Genomic DNA, 23,422 nt, shown 5'->3' with positions numbered 1-23,422 from the left:
ACCTAACAACAGCAACTATAATTACAAATATTCATTATCTATTTTCAATCTTCACTTCACTTTTCAATCATAATCCACTACTTTGTAATAAATCAAACCTTAAACCCATCTCAGCAATCAAAGCGTCCCAACATGAATTGATATGCTCGCAACCTGTCTCAACACAAGGTAGAGATGATATGCCTCACTTCCTTTTCTCTTATTGTTAAAAGTCATCGCAAATTCTAAAACTCATCTTCCTTTTTCTTGTTGTTTGAAAAATCAAATCAGAATCCGTCAAATATTCGCATGCGTAGAATAATTGGTTGTTGAATGTGAGTTGATTGGATTGCATGATGAGTCCGATGAGACCTTATTCGACGACAGCATGGTAGCGATGTGAATGCCATTGTTGTGATCATCTTCTGCTTTTTATTTTTAATTTCTAATTAAACAATAGCAATAAAACTAATTAAAAATCAATTATTTTATCTTATTTATTTTAATTTTGCAATTTTGTTTTTTAGTGTGCCACTTGGCATGAAATAATTGATCCACGTGGCACACCGTTAATTTTAACTTTTTTTTTAACATGAGGTTAACAGAAGGACCAATAACAAAAGTTTTACAAAGTGCAGGGACCAATCCCAAACAAAAAAAAGTGTAAGGACCAATGTCAAAATATGATCAAAGTACAGGGACCAAACACACATTTAAGCCTAAATTTTATCAACAATAATTGACAAACTATATGCATCTAAATATTTGTTCATATGATCAAGCAAAGCCACGAAAAAAAATATACAAAAATGCACAATTTTGTATCTATCATCAAAGTTATCACCAAAGAGACAAACACCAAATCATGATTATAAATATTATAAAAAAATAATCATCTAAAACTCACAGGTACATCAAGAGAAGCAAAATCTCTAGAACCACCACAAAGAACTCAAACAAGCAAAAATTAATCAAAGTATGCGTCATTCAAGATCGTCCCACCTCAAAAACAGTTGTCCGAGGATTATTACTCTAATACCATATTATAACGTTCCGGATTTTAAGTCCAAGACATTACTTAAAAATGAACTTCAGTTGCTTGCGCCACAAGTTACAGAAACCCTAAGGTAGTTTAGGGTTAATTACATAGAATAACTAACTTCCTTGTTTATAGGAATTGTTAGGTTGTGATATAGTAAAGCTAGTACACAGTAGCATGTAGTGTATAAGCAAAAACAAACTATATAAACACTCTTTGTAACCAACTTTCATTCTATGGAAAATTCTATATTTCCTTCAACATTCTCTCTATAAAATCTAGTTTTCTCTCCTTTATCTTCAAATTCTTGTTAGGTACTCAATAAAATCCAACAAGTGTTCTTTCTCTATAAAATCTAGTTTTCTCTCATTTTTCTTCAATTTCATGTTACGTGCTCAATAAAATCCAACAAGTGTTCTTTCTCTATAAAATCTAGTTTTCTCCCCTTTTTCATCAATTTCATGTTACGTACTCAATAAAATCCAACAAGTGTTCTTTCTCTATAAAATCTAGTTTTCTCTCATTTTTCTTCACTTTCATGTCACGTACTCAATAAAATCCAACAAGTGAGCTGAAGCAGCAGCCTTTGCAAAAGATTAACAAAACATGGTTTTAGAAAAGGAAGAGTTTGATCAGACATCAACATGGGCTCTTGCATTGGTTGCATTGGTTTTCATTATAATTTCTGAATGTTTAGAGAAATTTTTTAACAAAATTGAAAAGGTATACCAATTCTCATCTGTCTTAAAAATTTTGTTAAAATTTTTTGTTAAAAATTGAAAAGGTATACAAAATTATGTTTAGACAAAGATGAGAATTGGTATACCTTTTCAATTTTGTTAAAAATTTTCTCTAAACATACAGAAATTATAATGAAAACCAATGCAACCAATGCAAGAGCCCATGTTGATGTCTGATGAAGCTCTTCCTTTTCTAAAACCATGTTTTGTTAATCTTTTGCAAAGGCTGCTGCTTCATCTCACTTGTTGGATTTTATTGAGTACGTGACATGAAAGTGAAGAAAAATGAGAGAAAACTAGATTTTATAGAGAAAGAACACTTGTTGGGTTTTATTGAGTACGTAACATGAAATTGATGAAAAAAGGGAGAAAACTAGATTTTATAGAGAAAGAACATTTGTTGGATTTTATCATGGAAACCACGCATGAATTGTCCATCGAAGTCTCTAATTAAGCCACCAAATCATGTCATCCTTGGGTTGGTTTAAGCACTACCATCCACAATAAGAATATATGATATAGAATGCTCTATAGGCCAAGAAATAAGGCGAGGCTGAATACTAGTAATCTCCTTATGCATACCGCTGAAAGTTCAGCTTGAGTAACATCATGAGTCATAACCTTGATCTTTGACAATGAAGCCATCAGAGGCGTGACTTTAACCGAATCAGGTAAATTTTAAAGCATCTCTTGATCTTTGACAATGAACACATCAAAAGATCTTTAGAGGATGACTTTAAGGTGGTGGTGGGAATCAGGTAAATTTTAAAGCATTACTCATCTAATTTTCCGACTATAACGAGTTTGAAATACATACACTTACTACTTGCGCTATGTTATTGGACAGTCCTTTGCTTTGGCTAGTCTTTGTGGTTTCTCTGCTCTTAAATGTTAATAGTAAGCAACTTATTATTAACTTTTTCCCTCAATCAATTCTTATTGAATTTACTTTTCTTCAATTGAATATTCAATTCATTAATATTTTTTCTTTTTTTCCAGAATGGGATGTTATGTTTTGGACATCCATAATTAATCTTGTGGTAAGTATTTCGTTCTTGTACAATATGCAGATATGTACAATATTCCGTTTTTGTTTTGACATCAAAAAGCTTGCTTTTGATTCAAGAATTTAAATCTCAATTTGATAACCATGTTTGAAATTACTATATTAATAGCTTAATTGGTTGCAGGTAGTTTTGGCCGTTAACACTAAACTCGAGGCCATATTGTTAGACATGTCTATTGATAATACAGAGAGACAAGGAGCAATACAAAGCAATCCGAAGAAATACTTTTGGCTTTGGGAAACCGCAACTAGTTCTTCATTTCATCCACTTTGTCTTGTTTAAGGTATTTAATTTCTTAAATTAAGTTAATTTTTTTTCTTCATAATTTGAAAGAATTTAAGAAAGTAGTAAGCATCTGCTTTAGGGGATTTTCATGTTTAACATGGCAAGACAAAAAAAAAAGTTTACATGAAACAAACATATAAACGAAGAAAATTGTAGAGTTGGCACAACAATAACACTTTTCTTTAGAAAAGTGATGGGTGCCTTATTGAAGTGTAGAGTAAGAATTAAGTTGAGTAAATAATAATAATCCTATGTTATGTTGTACTATTTATAAGACTAAGAATGTTTACTACAAATAGGAATAATATGAAGAGAAGGATTTGTTTTAACGTGTGATTAGTGGGTGTGATAGTGGGATGAGATTTATGAGTGAATTATAGTTGTGGTGAAGTTTATGAGTGAATTATGATTGTTCATTTTATTTTTTTGGTACAAAAATTATCATTGTTCCTAATTGCATCGGTTTCATCCAGTTACGGTCGGGTCCGGCATATATGCTCACCCCTAACTAAAAGTAGTAAGAGGGAGAAATTTAAGGGACCAAAATAAATCAAATTTTAGTTAGGGAACCAAACTGATACTAGTTAAATAGTTAAGGGACCAAAAAGACAATTTAGCCATAAAATTATTATTTCAGCTTTTTTTAATAGGAAAATGGGAAAAAGGACTAACTTGTTCATATTTTGATAGATAAAAGACATAAATGTGAAAGAAAAAAAATAAAAAACCAAAATGTTACAACTAAATCAAATAAATGATGCTGCATTGTCATTTGCAGATGTAAACAAATTGAACCAGTGCTTTACTACTACTACTACTAATCATAAATTCTTTTATTTATTAGGACTCCTTATCGATACGACTATTGTGCAACAGGAAGAAGTGTTTTGTCGGAAACATACACAATTCTTTAAATTCCTCCAACAGATGCACCAGTCCTATCAATGAGGAGGAGCTTCACAATCATCTGAGACCACTAACTCGAGTAAAGAAGTATCAACAACACATGACTCAACCACCCGAAGCACTTAACTCAGCAAAATAGGATGGCTATTAATATTATATAGATGAGTCCTTCTCTCTCTATGGTTTTAGAACACCCGATGTGGGACTATACCAATGTCATATACGCTGTCAACATCCATGCGGGGCTTTAGGACTTTGTTTAATTAATTTTTTATTCAAGTTCTAATTCCTAAAGGTCCTGACGAGATCTTATTCCATATAGTTTAGTTGGTATGTTTAGTTTAATTAATGGGTAATAGTTATTTTGATCTCTAAATGTGTAACAAATAGTTATATTAATCCTCCAATAGTTACTGTTTATGCATTTCATTAGTCAACATAGCCGAACTTGACATAACATGCACTTCACTGTTTCCACTAATACTACAAGAAAATTGGCGATATGCTATGGCGGAAATGGTAGCAAATTTGTAGCAAATTGCAACTACATTTCCTAGTTTCGTATTTCACTCTCAAGTTGAAGATAGGTACTGAAGCAACTGCATTTTCTCGCTAGATTGATTTTTCTTGGTTGCTTGTGAACTCTGCAAGAAAGATTTGGTTAAGATGGATTTATGAACTGTTGTATATATTTTCATTTACTTGAATTTTGCATTCCCTTTTTTGGGTAGGTTTGGTTCGTCCATTGAAGAATTGGATTTGTTAAATTCACCTTATAATATTTAGGTGTTTCAGAATTAGAATCGGGTGGATATGGATATAAATTTATTTGACAATAATGTTTCTTAGTGCTTCAAGTAAAATGATAAGAATTTTTTTCAACCTTCCAATTTCTAGAAGAATGACCCTGGTAATTTGAAATTTGATTTAGAGGTAAGTATAAGAATATAGGAATGTAATTTCCTCATTTATAAGAATATAGGAATGTAATTTTCTGATTTCATTCATCATAGTAAAGGGTATATATACAATGATAATGTGTAAGTTATAAAGCTATGGAAATAATGACAAACATGAATGGGAATAATTACAAATAATGACAAATATGAATGAGAATAATTATAGATAACTACATTAATGATTACAAGAATATTCTATTCTATTACACCCCCGCAGTCGGAGCGGGAGGTTCACTCACGGACGCTTAGACTGGTCCTAAAATCATCAAAAATAACTCGAGATAGGGCTTTGGTGAAGATATCAGCTATCTGATGATGAGAAGGAACATGAAGGACACATGCTTGGCCACAGGCTACCTTCTCGCGTACAAAGTGAATGTCCATCTCAATATGCTTAGTACGCTGATGTTGTACAGGAGTACCAGAGAGGTAGATAGTACTAACATTGTCACAATGCTAACACTCAAACGCTATATACCTCTGTTGTAATCATGTACAACATCAACATACTAAGCATATTGAGATAGACATTCACTTTGTATAAGAGAAGGTAGCCCGTGGCCAAGCACGCGTCCTTCATGTTCCTTCTCGTCATCAGATAGCTGATATCTTCACCAAAGCCCTATCTCGAGTTCTTTTTGATGATTTTTGGACAAGTCTAAGCGTCCGTGAACCTCCCACTCCGACTGCGAGGTGTGATAGATTGAATAGAATATTCTTGTAATTATTACTGTAGTTATTTGTAATTATTCTCATTCATGTTTGTCATTATTTGTAATTATTCCCATTCATGTTTGTCATTATTTCCATAGGTTTGACTTACACATTATCATTGTATGTATACCCTTTACTATGATGAATTAAATGATGAAATTACATTCCTATATTCTTATAAATGAGCAAATTACATTCCTATATTCTTATGCTTACCTCTAACTCAAATTTCAAATTATCAGGGGTCATTCTTCTAGAAATTGAAGGGTCGAAAAAAATTCTTAACGTTTTAATTCAACCACTCAGAAACAATATTGTCAAATAAATTTATATCCATAACCACCCGGTTCTAATTCTGAAACACCTGAATATTCTAAGGTGAAATTAACAAATCCAATTATTCAATGGACGAACCAAACCTACCCAAAAAAGGGAATGCAAAATTCAAGTAAATGAAAATATATACAACAGTTCATAAATCCATCTTAACCAAATCTTTCTTGCAGAGTTCACAAGCAACCAAGAAAAATCAATCTAGCAAAGAAAATGCAGTTGCTTCAGTACGTATCTTCAACTTGAGAGTGAAATACGAAACTAGGAAATGTAGTTGTGATTTCTCTGACGGACAGTGTGTCTGACTGTGTCACAAATCTCTCCACTGCCACCCTACGGGGGCAGCTTGCCTCACTACCAACCAACCCATAATATTTATTGCTGAATCACAACATCATCAGGATAACTATGATTTAGATGATTCAACATGTGATTCCAGTGACAAAAGAATACTCTATGTGATTTCTATCAAATGGGGTGAATATTGTTGTGAAGATATTTACCGAAACAAAAGAAAGAAAAAGATGATTTGTACCTTGATAAAAACCCATGATGGCATAAGTCCTTCATCAAGCACCCAAGTTACTAGTCCTTGAATGTCCTGTAAATATGTCCCACTCATGACTATTTTAAAAATTAAAATTTCAAGTAAAACAGTGTTGGTAAGAGAACCTACAGTGAGACTCAAAGTTGAAATGTTTTCTTTCGGTGACTTGAAAACAACATCTGCCTTGGCCTGCAAAAGCATAAAAGATTAAGCAACACCAATTAAATATATACCAATGAACCAAAATGCTTTGAATAAACAAACAACAAAAGCATGACAAGGCAAAGTTATCGTAGGGTGCATATACCACTTATAGCAACATACCACTTATAATGAAGAATTACAAGTTCCAATATCAAATCAAATATATTACTTTGCACACCATACTGTGGGGGGGATCTTTAATTCAAACATGATTTCCATACAAATGTTCTTAGTGTCAAATAATTTGCAATGGTAAGATATTAACAGTTACAAATGAGTTTATCTACTTGCATAAGTTTTATATGAATGTTTGGGTAAACTTTTGTAAACAGCTTATGACAGTTCTCATAAGCTTTTTTCAGCTTATTTTCAGAAGTTCCCTAAGATAAGTTCTGAAAATCACTTATAACATATACAAAAAACAATTGAACTTTATTTTATCATTTCCTACAAAACTACCTTATGTAACCTAATACATAAGCACTTATCATGAGAAGTGTTTGTGCTATAGGCTCCAAATAATGAGTCCATGCTCCATTTACCATAAGCTCCATTTAATCCATTTATGGTCTTGGATGAATGACATGTGCCAAAAAAGAATTCAATGGCTCAGATTTAAAAATAAACAAAACATTTATTTTTTTAATAAAAAAATTAAAACTCAGAAACACTTCTCTTTCTCTTCTTCTACGTTTATCTTTTCAACTTCCGTTAAAAACTCTTCCTATCCCCTCTCATCACCGCCACCATCCACCAATTGTGCCACCGTTCATCTCAATCACCGTCGTTCTTTCATCTCTAAATAACATGAATGCTCCTCTCCATTATTCTTTTCATCGCCCCTCTCATGCCTTGAACATTCATGGAGTAAGAGAGCAAGAGGAGGAAAATGATAAGAGGAATTTCGTTAAGCAGTACTATTATTAGACAGTAACCCATCATTTTCTTGTACAATCTTGTAGGTGTTAAGATTCTTTCCTAATTAGGACAAATTAATAATAAGACGGGTAAGAGCAAAAGTATTTTGCAGTCTTGTAGTTGTTGTTATGAATATTTAGAAACTGGCAAGGGTAAAAGTGGGTAAGAATGAATCGATTGGTGTGGACGAGAAGAGCAGCAAAGGTGGTTTGGTATGTGAGGGCAATAGTGAGATCGCGGAGGGGAGAGGGGGTGGTGGGAGGAAGAGGAAAGATGTTGTGTTTGATCGGCGACGGCGGCGACAAGAGGCATGACGGTGGATACTGATACAAGAAAAGAAGAGAGAGAAGCGTTTCTCAGTTTCAGTTTTTTTTATTAAAAAATAAATGTTTTGTTTATTTTTAAATCTGAACCATTTAATCATATTTTTTCCACGTGTCATTCATCTAAGACCCTAAATAGACTAAATGGAGCTTATGGTAAATGGAGCATACCTGAACTCCCAAATAACCTACTTATCCAAACAGACCCTAACTCAGCAGATCTCTAAAGTTTGATGCAACATAACAACAACTCACACATGTAATACCAAGACAAGTTTTTAGATTCCATAGGAATGAATTGAACTAGAAACAAAAGTAAATTAATGGATTTCAGTGAATATTTCATTTACACACACATTTTCAATGCAATTCAAAGAAATTTATCCTACTTCAAATCAATTTGACTAAAAGCTAAGTTACATGTGAAGGATTCAAAGAAATTAATCTAGAAAATTAAATTAAGGTGAAAGTACAAAAATTAGGGTTCTTACGCGAGAAACACAGATCCGAAAATTGCATGTATTGGAGAGAGAGAGAGAGAGAGAGAGAGAGAGAGAGAGAGAGAGAGAAAATTGCGTGAATAAAAATCGTAAGGTTCCGATAAACTCGCTAGACTGAGCGTCATAGAGAATTTCGAGGTTCTCCCTGTGGTGATGTAGATCGATCAAGTTCTTTGCCGGTTTGAGCATCTCTGGTTTCTAGGGACTGATGGAGCGTGGTAGATCAGAGATGCGGTGGAGATTGGTGCGTGTGACGGCTAGGGAGAGGGCGAGGGTGAGGGTGAGATCTGAAGTGAGAGTTCCACGAGTGTGTTTTCAGAAAGAGAAATGTGTTTGTTCGTTTTTTTTAGTGAATGTGTTTGAGAAATTTATTTAAACTTACAAAAATTAAAATAAAACTAATTTTCACTCCCTTCAAAATAAAAAGTAAAAAACTAATTTCAGTCAAATTGGTAGTTAATTATTATGATATTTACTACCATTACATTTCCTAGCACAATCATGGTAGAAAATCTTATATTTCTTGTAGTGTAAACATCTTGAATACTTCCCTACCAAACATGAGCTTCACTGTTCTTCCACAAATCAAAATTAGAAAAAAATTAACCCTATTCACCATGATAGGATAAAACATGTTGAGATTGAGATTGATTTAAGCCTTATCATGTTCAATAATGCCTCCACTAGCTATCGCTATACGGTGACAAGAAACCCTATTTTTTTTGGGTTAGAAGAGACAATATGTTTTTGATAGCACTGCCAGACTTGTAGTTTTATTTCTAATTATTTTATTTTTCTTTTTTTAAAAAGAAAATATATAAGACAAATATCGGTGTCGGAGTATAAGTTAGTCGTGTGAGAGTACAAGTTAGCTGTATCTGACACGTATCAGTAATTTTTTTCTAAAAAATAAATATTAATTGCCTGATACTTCTCTGATACGTGTATCGGGACGTATCAGGGCGTATCAGTATCATATACGTGTCGGACACGATTCTTCGCCATTTTTGGAGTATCGAAGCTTCAGAGGTTATAATTATAATTGTGATGTTGTGTTGGTGATTTAAATGATACATTTGATGCTAAGTTTATAGTATTGCATTAAGTTGTATTTTTTTTTTGTTTGTTTTTGTTGACAAGTTCTTCGTTGTAATTTCATTTGAACATAATAATATGTTATTGCTTTTTTAACCATATCATATTTTGGTTCTCCGTTGACAAAAATTAATTTTGACTAAAACTGAATTGAAAGTAAAATGGTTTGCATTTAGATAAATTTAGGTAAAAATGAATTGGATTGTAAATTTATTTTGAAAATCAATTCTATAGACAAAATCAACTTTATTCAAAAACAATCAAACATGTCATAATTAATTCTATAGACAAAATGTTGAGTGATGTCTTTGGTATGTGATGTTTTAATTGAGGCCTTGTCAAGGAGTGTATTTAAAGAGTTGAGCCAGAAGATAAGAAATGATCAACACTATTTCAAATCCTTATTAAAATGTGACAAGCAATATCAGCCAAATGACAAATCTTCGTAAGCATTTATAACACAAGCAAAAATAAATTTAAGGATATCAGAATAGAACACCAAAACAGTAATCTCATTAGCTGATGTAAACAAATTTTCGATGTCATAGGAGCTTCCTCCTTATCAAAGAGCAAACAAGGGAACGGAGGAACTTTCGGTACGAGCCAATAAAGAAATCTTTTAAGTTCCTCCATTCCCATATTGGCTCATCAACGAGGAGCAACTTTACACTCATTTCTAGACCACTAATATACGATGAAGGAATCAACGCATGACTCAACTACTCAAAGTACTTTGCTGAGTGAGATGGGCTGCCCCTTCATAGATGAGTCCTCTATGGTTTTAGAACTCCCAATGTGGGACTATTTTCATATATTTGTTTTTAATTATATTTTTACACATTTTATTTTTTATATATTCATATAACATTTTATTTTCTCTTTATTTCTCTTTCTATAACGTCAACAATCTGTCACATTTATGATTTTTTTTTTTGTTGTGGTGCTTTGTTTCTTTGGTAGAATGGATTTAGGTGTTTATGAATTAATTTCCTTCAAAATGCTTAAACTAGAGACTATATGCTTTCAACATCCATGAGACGCAATTCTTATCGATTATTTTTTGGGGAAATTACACTTGCCTTCCATGAGGTTTACATTAAAAGCACTAACAACACTCCCTTTAGTTTTCAACTAAACACTTACCTCCCTTAAATATTATTTAAAGTGGAAAACACCTCCCTTTTGGCAAACACCTCCCATTAAAAGCATTAACACCTCCTTTAGTTTTAGTATGTACTACTTTATTATGATTTTTAACTAGACTAGTTAACATGCTAGGTTTAATTAAATTCCCGGTCTCGTATTTTATCAACTTCACGAAATTAGTTCCACATTTTGAAAACAAACTTTCTTTCCTACACTTTGACACGCAGAAACAATAATTTATATTATTTTTTAACGATTTCTTTTTTTTTGAAGATTTTTAACGAGTTGGTATGCAAAGTATTAAAATGGCAAAACACATGTTAAAATAGCATTCACATGAATAAAATTAATATTACAATTTAACTTAATTAAATACATAAAAATAATTAAAACCTACAATAAAAAAATCTGAAATAAAAAATAATTTAAAATTACAAATTACAATTTAAATTATAACAAAGGTTTGATCTTTATTTTACTATGATAAAAATTGTATTTATACCTTTCTACTATTCAATTTAACTTTGGTTAGGTTCCTCTCAAAAAAATTAACTTCGGTTCAAATTTGATCATTCTTCTAATCAAATAAACCAAAGGTTTTTTTTTTAATAATCAAGTCAATTATAGTTAGCCAATTCATCGGCTGACAAATGTTTGATCTTTTTTATAATCGGATGAAAACTATATTTCGACCTTTCTTATAATCAAGTTTACTCTAATTAGGTCATTTTTTTTTTTGAATGTCAAAATATATATATAACTATAAACGAAAGGAAGAAGATGGTACAAAATAGAAAATAATTGTCGCCAAGCGACACACCAACAAACCACCACAAGGGAGGACGCCCCAAAACCCCACAGGCGGGGTGGAGACGCACCCACTAGTCCCCAAAGGGAACAAAGAACACCAAAAGAAAAAACAAAAAAAAGAGCACCAAAAACCGAGTTAGGTCATTAATCATCCAAGTTTGACCATTATTTTAATACAATACAAGTAGGACATTTCTTAATAATCAAGTTAACTATGTTGGGTCATCCAGATTGTGTTCATACTTGAACACTCAAAGAGCCCTCAAAAACCACAATTAGAGAATAATACCCACTTTTCATTAACGATTTACTCTAAATGGAAAGAATTGACCTTATGATATTAAGCTTTGTAGCACTGTGATCGAAGGTGTATTCGATGTAAGACACGTTGATTAATTTTGGAGATAATGAAATGCAGATTCTGGACAAGAACACAGAGGCAACAATCATATCAATTATATTAATTCATGATCTTACTTTTTTGATTTCTTAGGAGTTTCCTCCTTATCACCAAGAACAAAGTTTGGAACGAAGGAACTTTCACAATCCAACAGAAGACTTTTTAAAGGTCCCTCCATCCCCACATTTTTTTCTCAACAATAACAAGGAAAAGCTTGAAAACCACTGGCACGATTGAATCGGCAAATGATTTCACTACTCAAAGTACGTAGCACATTGAGATGGGCTGCAGTTTTATAGATAATCATTTTCTCTATTGTTTTAAAACTATCAATGTGGGGCTACTTTAATATGTTCGTTTTTTTTTATAATCAGCAAATATTATTAAGCTCGGCTAGCACAAGGTGCACTTAACCGACAAAGGAGAAAAAAGAGTACATTAGGTGCCTAAAAATTAAGGCACCTAAACACCAATAATAACTCAATAAAAAACCCCTAATCCTAACAACATAAAAATTAGGACAGCCACCAAAAACAAGCACCCTGTAATGACATGGCACCCAAGCTTGCAAATATGTAGCTTGAGTATCACGATTCATATGGAACCCTATATAAATTATGGTAAGAAGCCTACATCAGGACCAGAGTATATTGTGTAAACAAACTATACATGATTGATTGTATCTTAATGACAAATGAAAGCAACCATAAAAAACACTGGTATAATACTATTGTTTCTGTTCTGATCTACGAAGGATTTGAGATTGAGATTGTCTCAAGCCTTATCATGTTGAGTAATGTTTCTACTAGTTCTCTAAACATTGTGATACTTGATTGGTTAAAACTCAAATTTTAGAATCATATCTTCATGTTTCTCCACTACAATTATTGTAAAATATGATAGACAATATCAGCAAAAACGACAAGACTTTGCAGCATTTAAAACATAAACCAAGTAGCAACAAAGTGACAAATCTTTCCGCTTGACTGTTGAATAAAATTTAAAGATGCTGCATTCTCATTTGCAAATGTAAACAAATTGAACCAGTGTTTTTAATTTCTACTTCACTACTAATCATCATAAAAAAATTATTTCGTAGAAGATTCCTCCTTATCGATACGACTCAGCAGATCCAGAAGAATTTTTGTCAAAACAATAGACAATTCTTTAAAGTTCCTCCATATACACAGTCCCATCAATAAGGAGGAGCTTCACAATCACTTGTGACCGTCTACTCTCATCAATGAGGAGAAGCTTCACGATCATTTGAGAAAACCAATTTGGGTGTTTAAAAAAAAAAACAATTTGGGGATTTGTTGGTTTTTGTAAAGTCAAGATTTGTTGAAATTTGGGGTTTTGAATTTTGAGTTTAAGGAAGAAGATAAAAGTGAAAATATTCAAGTAACTTGTAGGTGTATTTAGGTGGACATTTTTTAAGATGTTGAATTTTGATTTAAGAAAGAAGATTACGAAGATGAAAATGTTCACATGGTTTGAGTTCATTTACTTTTAGTAAAAAAGTATTTTTTTTTAAAAGTAATAAAATTATTATTTCAGCTTTTTTCAATAGGAAAATGGAAAAAAGGACTAACTTATGCATATTTTGATAGATAAAGGACGTAAATGGGACAAAAAAAATAAAGAACTAAAGTGTTACAAGTAAATAAGATAAATGACCTCTAATATAATTTTGCAGGATGCTGCATTGTCATTTGCAGATGTAAAAAAATTGAACGAGTGTTTAAAATTTCTGCTTTACTACTAATCATCATAAGTTTAAAGATGCTGCATTGTCATTTGCAGATGTAAAAAAATTGAACCAGTGTTTAAAACATTTCAACTTTGAGTCTCACTGTACGAGGAGTGCTGGCAACACTCTCTTTTGAACACTCTCTCTAGCACTCACTCTTTTATTGGGTGAAATCAATGTAGGACCTACACTTTAGAAATGGAACCCACATAAAGTGGTGGGACATACATTGATTTCACCCAATAAAGGAGTGAGTGCTAGAGAGAGTGCTCAAAAGAGAGTGTTGCTAGCATTTCTCCTCACTGTATATTCTCTTACCAACACTCTTTTACTTGAAATTTTAATTTTTAAAATAGTCATGAGTGGGACATATTTACAGGACATTCAAGGACTAGTAACTTGAGTGTTTGGTGAAGGACTTATGCCATCATGTGTTTTTATCAAGGTACAAATCATCTTTTTCTTTCTTTTGTTTCGGTAAATATCTTCACAACAATATTCACCCCATTTGATAGAAATCACATAGAGTATTCTTTTGTCACTGGAATCACATGTTGAATCATCTAAATCATAGTAATCCTGATGATGTTGTGATTCAGCAATAAATATTATGAGTTGGTTGGTAGTGAGGCAAGCTGCCCCCGTAGGGTGACAACGGAGAGATTTGTGACACAGTCACACTGTCAGTCAGAGAAATCACAACTACATTTCCTAGTTTCGTATTTCACTCTCAAGTTGAAGATACGTACTGAAGCAACTGCATTTTCTTGCTAGATTGATTTTTCTTGGTTGCTTGTGAACTCTGCAAGAAAGATTTGGTTAAGATGGATTTATGAACTGTTGTATATATTTTCATTTACTAGAATTTTGCATTCCCTTTTTTGGGTAGGTTTGGTTCGTCCATTGAAGAATTGGATTTGTTAATTTCACCTTATAATATTCAAGTGTTTCAGAATTAGAACCGGGTGGTTATGGATATAAATTTATTTGACAATATTGTTTCTCAGTGCTTCAAGTAAAATGATAAGAATTTTTTTCAACCGTCCAATTTCTAGAAGAATGACCCTTGGTAATTTGAAATTTGATTTAGAGGTGTTTTATCTTGGTTTTCGGGTGTCAAACATTGATTACGTTTGAACCTTTTAAACCGGTGATATCTTATTTTTTCTTGGGAAGGGAAAAAGTAAGCAAAACCCTTGAGAATCGAGGTCCGGGAGTTGTTTTCGCTACGGGAAGGTGTTAGGCACCCATAACGACTATAGTATCCTATAGGAACCGTCTTTACTTTCTACGCGCGCGCTTTATTTTTTAAATACTATTTGAAAAGATGATGTTAAACCTAAGAATATTCTAAGTGAAGAATTGGAGGGAGAAGAATGTTTTTGGATTTTTATTTTAGTTGAATTGAAGGAATTTTGTTCCTTGCCTACGTACCCGTTTAAGGGATCAAATCCACCGTAGTTCTCTTCCAAAAATGTTTTTGTTTTTGTTGGTTGATTTTAAGTTTAAAAATGGGAATTTGAAGAATGGAGATTGAGAGGCTTCGTGAGCATTGAGATTATGAAATTGTGAGGTGGGATTAGTTATTTGCAAAAAGGTCTAAGTATGGTTAAGATTTATTAAGATTTTGATTAAGAAAATAAAGGGAAAATTTCAATGGGACTTTGATCCCAAGGTTTATTATGAAAAATGTTTGAGTGATATGATTCATATTTTTTTGAAAATTGATTTTTCTAAGTATAAAGCCTAAACATTCATCTAAACATACAATCCTAAACATACATCTAAACATGCATATTCTAGCTATATACCTAAAGTGGTGTGTGTGTATGTGTCGGTGCTTGTGTCGGTGTACATTATTAGAGTCCATTGTCCTTTACATCATTGGCCTAGATACATTCTATGGTCTTGCAAGAAATTAAAGTACAAAAAAGATCCTAATTATTACATTCTAATTTTTGTAAGAACTATAAATTGCAAGAAAGTTAAACTAAAATATGAAATGAGATGAGCTTATGGGATACATGAAACAAGAAACAAAAGGGTTAGTAGCACATGACAATATCAAGAAGTAAAATCAAGTAAAAATTACTATAACAAAAGCAAAGAAATTACCACAAAAAAAAACATAGCAAAAATGTTGCAAAATAGAGCTAAAATCCTACTACAAAATGCAAGGTTCACATGACTTATAATCCTCACATTTTAACACATTTTAAAGGCATGAACTCATATTGTAAAATGGGGATCAAAGGGATGTGATAGACTATGCATTTTAATAGTGAATTTAAGCATATTTTACATTATTTATTCACAAACGAATCTTGCAAAGCAAGCAACTAGGCACAAGACACACATTCAACAAAAGACATACCCACAGTAGCAAAAAACCCTCACAACATCATATATCATGAATTACCAACATCTATCAAGAAATGGAATTGAAACAAAGCAAGAAAACCACAAGTTTTTAGCATAAAATCTTACAATTAAAGCAAGAAAAAAAATCCACACTATTTTCCATCAATTTTCAACAACACATATCATAACAAGACTACAAAAAAAAAGGGAGTACATATGAATTAATTTGGAATTTTTTAAAACGTTTTAGGCAAACAAGGGGTGCAGAAAGTAACACTGGGGGGTGAATATAGCGAAACTGGATGAACAAAAAGAAGGTAAATGGGCTTTGAACAAGCCTGCGGGGTTATGGGTATGGAGTTGGAGCGGGTATGGGTGCATGGGTCAGGATCCATGGATTGTGCATGGGTCAAAAATATAAGTTGTTATTGTTAAAAGAAGACACACGTAATCTTCTTCCTCTTCATGTTCACCCCCTAATCGATCCCCTTCCCAAACCAACACATAGATTCCGCTGCCGCTTTCAAATACCGGTGCGGTAGTGGTCTGCCTAACAGGCGGCGCCACCGTACCGGAGAAATCAAAGTGCTCCAGTTTCAAAAACACAGATTCATAGATCCTTTTTGATGTTGAAGACACATCTGCACTTAATCTTTGAAAAACTTGCCTCAAAATTGCTGGACTTAAACTCAGATTCGAAGAAGGAACAAAAGGATGCGGGAAAACGAAAGAGAGAGGGAAGCAAAAGTGATTCGCAGTTACCTCTGTTCCTCAATCCTCTGAATTCGGTTGCACCTTCCTGATCAGCAGCGACGGAGCCGGAAATCGCGAACGAAACCTTCACCTTCGTCATCTTCTTCTTTCTTGCTCCGATCTGATTCTGTTTGTGGTGAATTTGTTGTTGGAGTTCGTCGGATTCGGCGTTGTTGTTTGCGGTTCCGAGCTTCCTCTCGTCGAACTTCATCAACTCCGATTCAATTGATATTCGTCGGAGACCTTGTTTTGCAGGCAATCGCTCTCAGATGCGAATTGCAGTGGAATCTTTGAACTGAGAACAAGACGATGAAGGTCGTGCGCCATGAAGACACCGTTGACTTGCTGGCTCCATAACCGAAAGTTCTTCTCATCAAGCTTGATTGTTAGAGAATGCGTTAATCCAGATTTCGTTGAATCTTTGGTAGTAACTGGAAGAATAACAGAATCAGTAGAGTTGTGGTTAGGATGAAGACGTAGCGGTTATGGATATTATCGATGCTTTTGGCTATGGTGGAAGGTTATTGAAGATGAAGTTGTAATGGTTTTGTGGTTGTTTATGGTGGTTGAAATGATGAATGTGGTTGTTTATGGTGGTTGAAGTGATGAATGTGGTGGATGAAGAGTTAGTTAGGGTGGTTTGAGTGGTGGTTGGAAGTTTGTTAGGGATGAGAAAGTTAGTTAGAGGAGAGGGAAAATTGAGGGAAAATAAATTATGAATTTTGTGATTTTTGTGGAGTTTTTGTGAAAATGATTGAATGAGAAATTTTGACTAAGGGTTTGACTTATATAGGTGATGAAAGGGATGCTTGGACCAATGAGGAAATGCCACATGGACTAAGTAGTAACAAACTCTTAAGGACCAATAGCATTTGGACACATGGCACTTGGACTCTAACAAACTTAAAAGGGATTAAAATGTAAATAACAAAAGTGCGAGGACTAAAATGAAAATTAAAACTAAAATTGAATTGAAAAAGTAAATTGAAAATTAACGTAAAACGAGACGATTAAAAACAACAAAGCAGATTAAAACGAATCAGAAATATTATGTGAAATGACCAAAACGCCCCTAGGGACTAAAATGACTAAAAATGACTCCGATGCAATTTTAAAATGGATTTTTAACAGGGAATTAAAGCAAGAGCTTATACAAACAACTTAAAAGACTCAGAGACAAATTTAAGAGTTTAAACAGAGTTTTGACACATGAAAAGACTAAAATGCCCCCTAGGGGCAAAACTGACTCAAAATGACTTCAAATGCAATTTTTGAAATAGATTTTGACATAGAATGAAACAGAGACTTATTCTAACCAAATGAGAAGACTCAAACAAATTTTTAAAGATTGAAAGAAATTTTGACATAGGAAATGACTAAAATGCCCCTAGGGGCTAAACTGACTAGCAAATGACTCAACTGATATTTTTTGGAATGAATTTTGACCTGAGATTGAAACAAGGACTTATACAAACCAAATTAGAAGACTCAAACAACTTTCAAGGATTAAAATGAGTTGAATGCAGGAAATGACTAAAATACCCTTTTATGTGAATTTTGCAGGTAATATTGAAATAAAATGTAGAGAAAGATGCAATTGATCAGAGACATATCAAATGACTTGAAATGCAAGATAAGAAGAATTGAGTTAGTATTTTTAGGTCCAAAATTAGGGTATAACAAGAGGTAAGTATAAGAATATAGGAATGTAATTTCCTCATTTATAAGAATATAGGAATGCAATGTCCTCATTTCATTCATCATAATAAAGGGTATATATACAGTGATAATGTGTAAATTAAACTTATGGAAATAATGACAAACATGAATGAGAATAATTACAAATAATGACAAACATGAATGAGAATAATTATAAATAACTACATTAATGATTACAAGAATATTCTATTCTATCACACCCCGCAGTCGGAGCGGGAGGTTCACGGACGCTAGACTGGTCCGAAAATCATCAAAAAGAACTCGAGATAGGGCTTTGGTGAAGATATCAGCTATCTGATGACGAGAAGGACGCGTGCTTGGCTACGGGCTACCTTCTCGCGTACAAAGTGAATGTCCATCTCAATATGCGTAGTACGCTGATGTTATACATGATTACAAGAGAGGTATTGTATGCGAGAAGGTAGCCCGTGGCCAAGCACGCGTCCTTCATGTTCCTTCTCGTCATCAGATAGCTGATATCTTCACCAAAGCCCTATCTCGAGTTTTTTTTTTGATGATTTTTGGACAAGTTTAATCGTCCATGAACCGTGAACCTCCCACTCCAACTGCGGGGGTGTGATAGAATGAATAGAATATTCTTGTAATTATTACTGTAGTTATTTGTAATTATTCTCATTCATGTTTGTCATTATTTGTAATTATTCTCATTCATGTTTGTCATTATTTCCATAGGTTTGACTTACACATTATCATTGTATATATACCGTTTACTATGATGAATTAAATGATGAAATTACATTCCTATATTCTTAAAAATGAGGAAATTGCATTCCTATATTCTTATACTTACCTCTAAATCAAATTTCAAATTATCAGGGGTCATTCTTCTAGAAATTGAAGGGTTGAAAAAAATTCTTATCATTTTACTTGAACCACTCAGAAACAATATTGTTAGATAAATTTATATCCATAACCACCCGGTTCTAATTCTGAAACACCTAAATATTCTAAGGTGAAATTAACAAATCCAATTCTTCAATGGACAAACCAAACCTACCCAAAAAAGGGAATGCAAAATTCAAGTAAATGAAAACATATACAAAAGTTCATAAATCCATCTTAACCAAATCTTTTTTGCAGAGTTCACAAGCAACCAAGAAAAATCAATCTAGCAAGAAAATGCAGTTGCTTCAGTACGTATCTTCAACTTGAGAGTGAAATACGAAACTAGGAAATATAGATGTGATTTCTCTGACTGACAGTGTGATTGTGTCACAAATCTCTCCGTTGTCACCCTACGGGGGCAGCTTGCCTCACTACCAACCAACTCATAATATTTATTGCTGAATCACAACATCATCAGGATTACTATGATTTAGATGATTCAGCATGTGATTTCAGCGACAAAAGAATGCTCTATGTGATTTCTATCAAATGGGGTGAATATTGTTGTGAAGATATTTACCGAAACAAAAGAAAGAAAAAGATGATTTGTACCTTGATAAAAATCCATGATGGCATAAGTCCTTCACCAAGCACCCAAGTTACTAGTCCTTGAATTTCCTGTAAATATGTCCCACTCTTGACTATTTTAAAAATTAAAATTTCAAGTAAAACAGTGTTGGTAAGAGAACCTACAGTGAGACTCAGAGTTGAAATGTTTTCTTCCAGTGACTTGAAAACAACATCTGCCTTGGCCTGCAAAACCATAAAAGATTAAGCAACACCAATTAAATATATACCAATGAACCGAAATGCTTTGAATAAACAAACAACAAAAGCATGATAAGGCAAAGTTATCGTAGGGGGGAAGATCTTTAATTCATACATGCTTTCCATAAAAATGTTCTTAGTGTCAAATAATTTGCAATGGTAAGATATTGACAGTTACAATAGCCATTTATTAACACACAAACCAGTATTAGGAACACTACTTTTCCGGAAGGAAAAAAAAAACATTTTTTATCTGCAAAGGAACAAGAAAGATACCAAGGTATGCATATTAAATGGAAAGTGAGATATGGAACTTTGGTTATTTGAACCCGAAACTAAGGACCTGTTTGGATTATCTTATTTGAGTTTATCTACTTGCATAAGTTATATATGAATGTTTGGGTAAACTTTTGTAAACAGCTTATGACAGTTTTCATAAGCTTTTTTCAGCTTATTTTCATAAGTTCCCTAAGATAACTTCTAAAAATCACTTATAGCATATACAAAAAACAATTGAACTTTATTTTATCATTTTCTACAAAACTACCTTATGTAACCTAATACATAAGCACTTATCATGAGAAGTGTTTGTGCTATTGGCTCCAAATAATGAGTCCATGCTCCATTTACCATAAGCTCCATTTAATCCATTTATGGTCTTGGATGAATGACATGTGGCAAAAAAGAATTCAATGGTTCAGATTTAAAAAAAAAACAAAACATTTATTTTTTTAATAAAAAAAATTAAAACTCAGAAACACTTCTCTTTCTCTTCTTCTACGTTTATCTTTTCAGCTTCCGTTAAAATCTCTTCCTATCCCCTCTCATCACCGCCACCATCCACCGATTGTGCCACCGTTCATCTCAATCACCGTCGTTCTTTCATCTCTAAATAACATGAATGCTCCTCTCCATTATTCTTTTCATCGCCCCTCTCATGCCTTGAACATTCATGGAGTAAGAGAGCAAGAGGAGGAAAATGATAAGAGGAATTTCGTTAAGCAGTACTATTATTAGACAGTAACCCATCATTTTCTTGTACAATCTTGTAGGTGTTAAGATTCTTTCCTAATTAGGACAAATTAATAATAAGACGGGTACGAGCAAAAGTATTTTGCAGTCTTGTAGTTCTTGTTATGAATATTTAGAAATTGGCAAGGGTAAAAGTGGGTAAGAATGAATCAATTGGTGTGGAAGAGAAGAGCAGCAAAGGTGATTTGGTATGTGAGGGCAACAGTGAGACGGCGGAGGGGAGAGGGGGTGGTGAGAGGAAGAGGAAAGATGTTGTGTTTGATCGGTGACGGCGGCGACAAGAAGCATGATGGTGGATATTGATACAAGAAAAGAAGAGAGAGAAGAGTTTCTGTGTTTCAATTTTTTTATTAAAAAAATGAATGTTTTGTTTATTTTTAAATCTGAACCATTTAATCATTTTTTGCCATATGTGATTCATCTAAGACCCTAAATAGACTAAATGGAGCTTATGGTAAATGAAGCATACCTAGACTCCCAAATAAGCTACTTATCCAAACAGACCCTAACTCAGTAGATCTCTAAAGTTTGATGCAGCATAACAACAACTCGCACATGTAATACCAAGACAAGTTTTTAGATTCCATAGGAATGAATTGAACTAGAAACAAAAGTAAATTAATGGATTTCAGTGAATATTTCATTTACACAAACACATTTTCAATGCAATTCAAAGAAATTTATCCTACTTCAAATCAATTTGAGTAAAAGCTAAGTTACATGTGAAGGATTCAAAGAAATTAATCTAGAAAATTAAATTAAGGTGAAAGTACAAAAAATAGGGTTCTTACCCGAGAAACACAGATCCGAAAAATTGCATGTATTGGAGAGAGAGAATATTGCGTGAATAAAAACTGTAAGGTTCTGATAAACTCGCTAGACTGAGCGTCAACGAGAATTTCGAGGTTCTCCTAGTGGTGATGTAGATCGATCAAGGTTCTTTGTCGGTTTGAGCATCTCTGGTTTCTAAGAACTGGTGGAGAGATGCGATGGAGATCGGTGCATGTGACGGCTAGGGAGGGGGCGACGGCGAGGGTGAGATCTGAAGTGAGAGTTCCACGGGTGTGTTTTCAGAAAGAGAAATGCGTTTGTTTGATTTTTTTTAGAGAATGCGTTTGAGAAATTTATTTAAACTTAAAAAAATTAAAATAAAACTAATTTTCACTCCCTTCAAAATAAAAAAACTAGTTTCAATCAAATTGGTAGTTAATTATTATGATATTTACTACCATTACATTTCCTAGCACAATCATGGTAGAAAATCTTATATTTTCTTGTAGCGTAAACATCTTGAATACTTCCCTACCAAACATGAGCTTCACTGTTCTTCCATAAATCAAAATTAGAAAAAATATTAACCCTATTCACCATGATAGGATAAAGCATGTTGAGATTGAGATTGACTCGAGCCTTATCATGTTCAGTAATGTCTCCACTAGTTCTCAAGTAGTACATTATTATTTTACCGAGGCCTTGTCAAGAAGTGTATTTTAAGAGAAAAACTTCATACTCGTGGCATTTAAAACACAAGCCTAAACCCTAAGGCCTAAACCAAAACGAGAACACTCCCAATACGAACCAAAGCTAGTGAGGATTAAGTTGAGAATGGATAGAGATTGGCAGTATCCTCAAATTCCCGAAAACAAAATTGAAAAATGGCAAACCTTTCCGCTGCAGAATTGTTTCCACATTAAGATCAGAATTCTGAACAGGAACACTAGTACAGAAATACATTTGCAGATGTTTAACTGCTCATGACTTCAAGTTGTTGTATATGTTCTTTCATTCTAAGGAAGCAGTAAAGGGAAATTAAACCAACCTTCCTTTGATCTTGTGCTGAAAAAACTAAATTATAAGGGGAAAAGTGGAGGTTGCGTTCATACATGAGCACTCCAAGAGCCTTCAAAAACCAGAAAATAATGCCTACGTTTATCAACAAATTACTCTAAAAGTAAAAACATTGACCTTATTATATTAAGCTTTGTAGAACTGTGATCGAAGACCTATCCGCTGTCTAACACGTACTAGTGTCCGACATCGACACGAACTAATGCGATTAATTATGTCATTTTCTACAATTATTATTAGTGTCGATGTGGCAGTGTTCGTGTCTTGGCCAATGCACCTCCTTCGTATATATTGCATTGAGATGAAAATATACCAATCCT

General features: G+C 33.3%; 3 long non-coding RNA genes across 4 annotated transcripts; 1 reads left to right on the top strand and 2 right to left on the bottom strand.

Moving 5' to 3' along the window:
- The first annotated feature begins 2,100 nt into the window (after positions 1-2,100).
- LOC146944858 (uncharacterized) lies at positions 2,101-4,415 on the top strand. Its single transcript, XR_015026148.1, has 5 exons — positions 2,101-2,516; positions 2,606-2,655; positions 2,758-2,798; positions 2,949-3,108; positions 3,955-4,415. It is a non-coding gene; the product is annotated as an uncharacterized LOC146944858 (long non-coding RNA).
- A 1,995-nt stretch (positions 4,416-6,410) lies between these two features.
- Positions 6,411-8,069, bottom strand: LOC146944857 (uncharacterized). Its single transcript, XR_015028150.1, has 3 exons — positions 7,233-8,069; positions 6,699-6,758; positions 6,411-6,623 (listed from the first exon to the last, which is right to left on the bottom strand). It is a non-coding gene; the product is annotated as an uncharacterized LOC146944857 (long non-coding RNA).
- An 11,334-nt stretch (positions 8,070-19,403) lies between these two features.
- LOC146944856 (uncharacterized) lies at positions 19,404-21,621 on the bottom strand. 2 transcript variants are annotated; one of them, XR_015026147.1, is made up of 4 exons: positions 20,770-21,621; positions 20,148-20,207; positions 20,007-20,072; positions 19,404-19,852 (listed from the first exon to the last, which is right to left on the bottom strand). It is a non-coding gene; the product is annotated as an uncharacterized LOC146944856 (long non-coding RNA). The 2 variants fall into 2 exon arrangements; XR_015026146.1 differs by having other exon boundaries at positions 19,404-20,072.
- Positions 21,622-23,422: the final 1,801 nt, after the last annotated feature.

Source organism: Medicago sativa, chromosome 2 (genome assembly GCF_051527215.1).
Source record: "Medicago sativa cultivar Bolivia chromosome 2, Bolivia_mono, whole genome shotgun sequence".
Lineage (NCBI taxonomy): Eukaryota > Viridiplantae > Streptophyta > Magnoliopsida > Fabales > Fabaceae > Medicago > Medicago sativa.
This window is presented reverse-complemented; position numbering and strand designations above follow the sequence as displayed.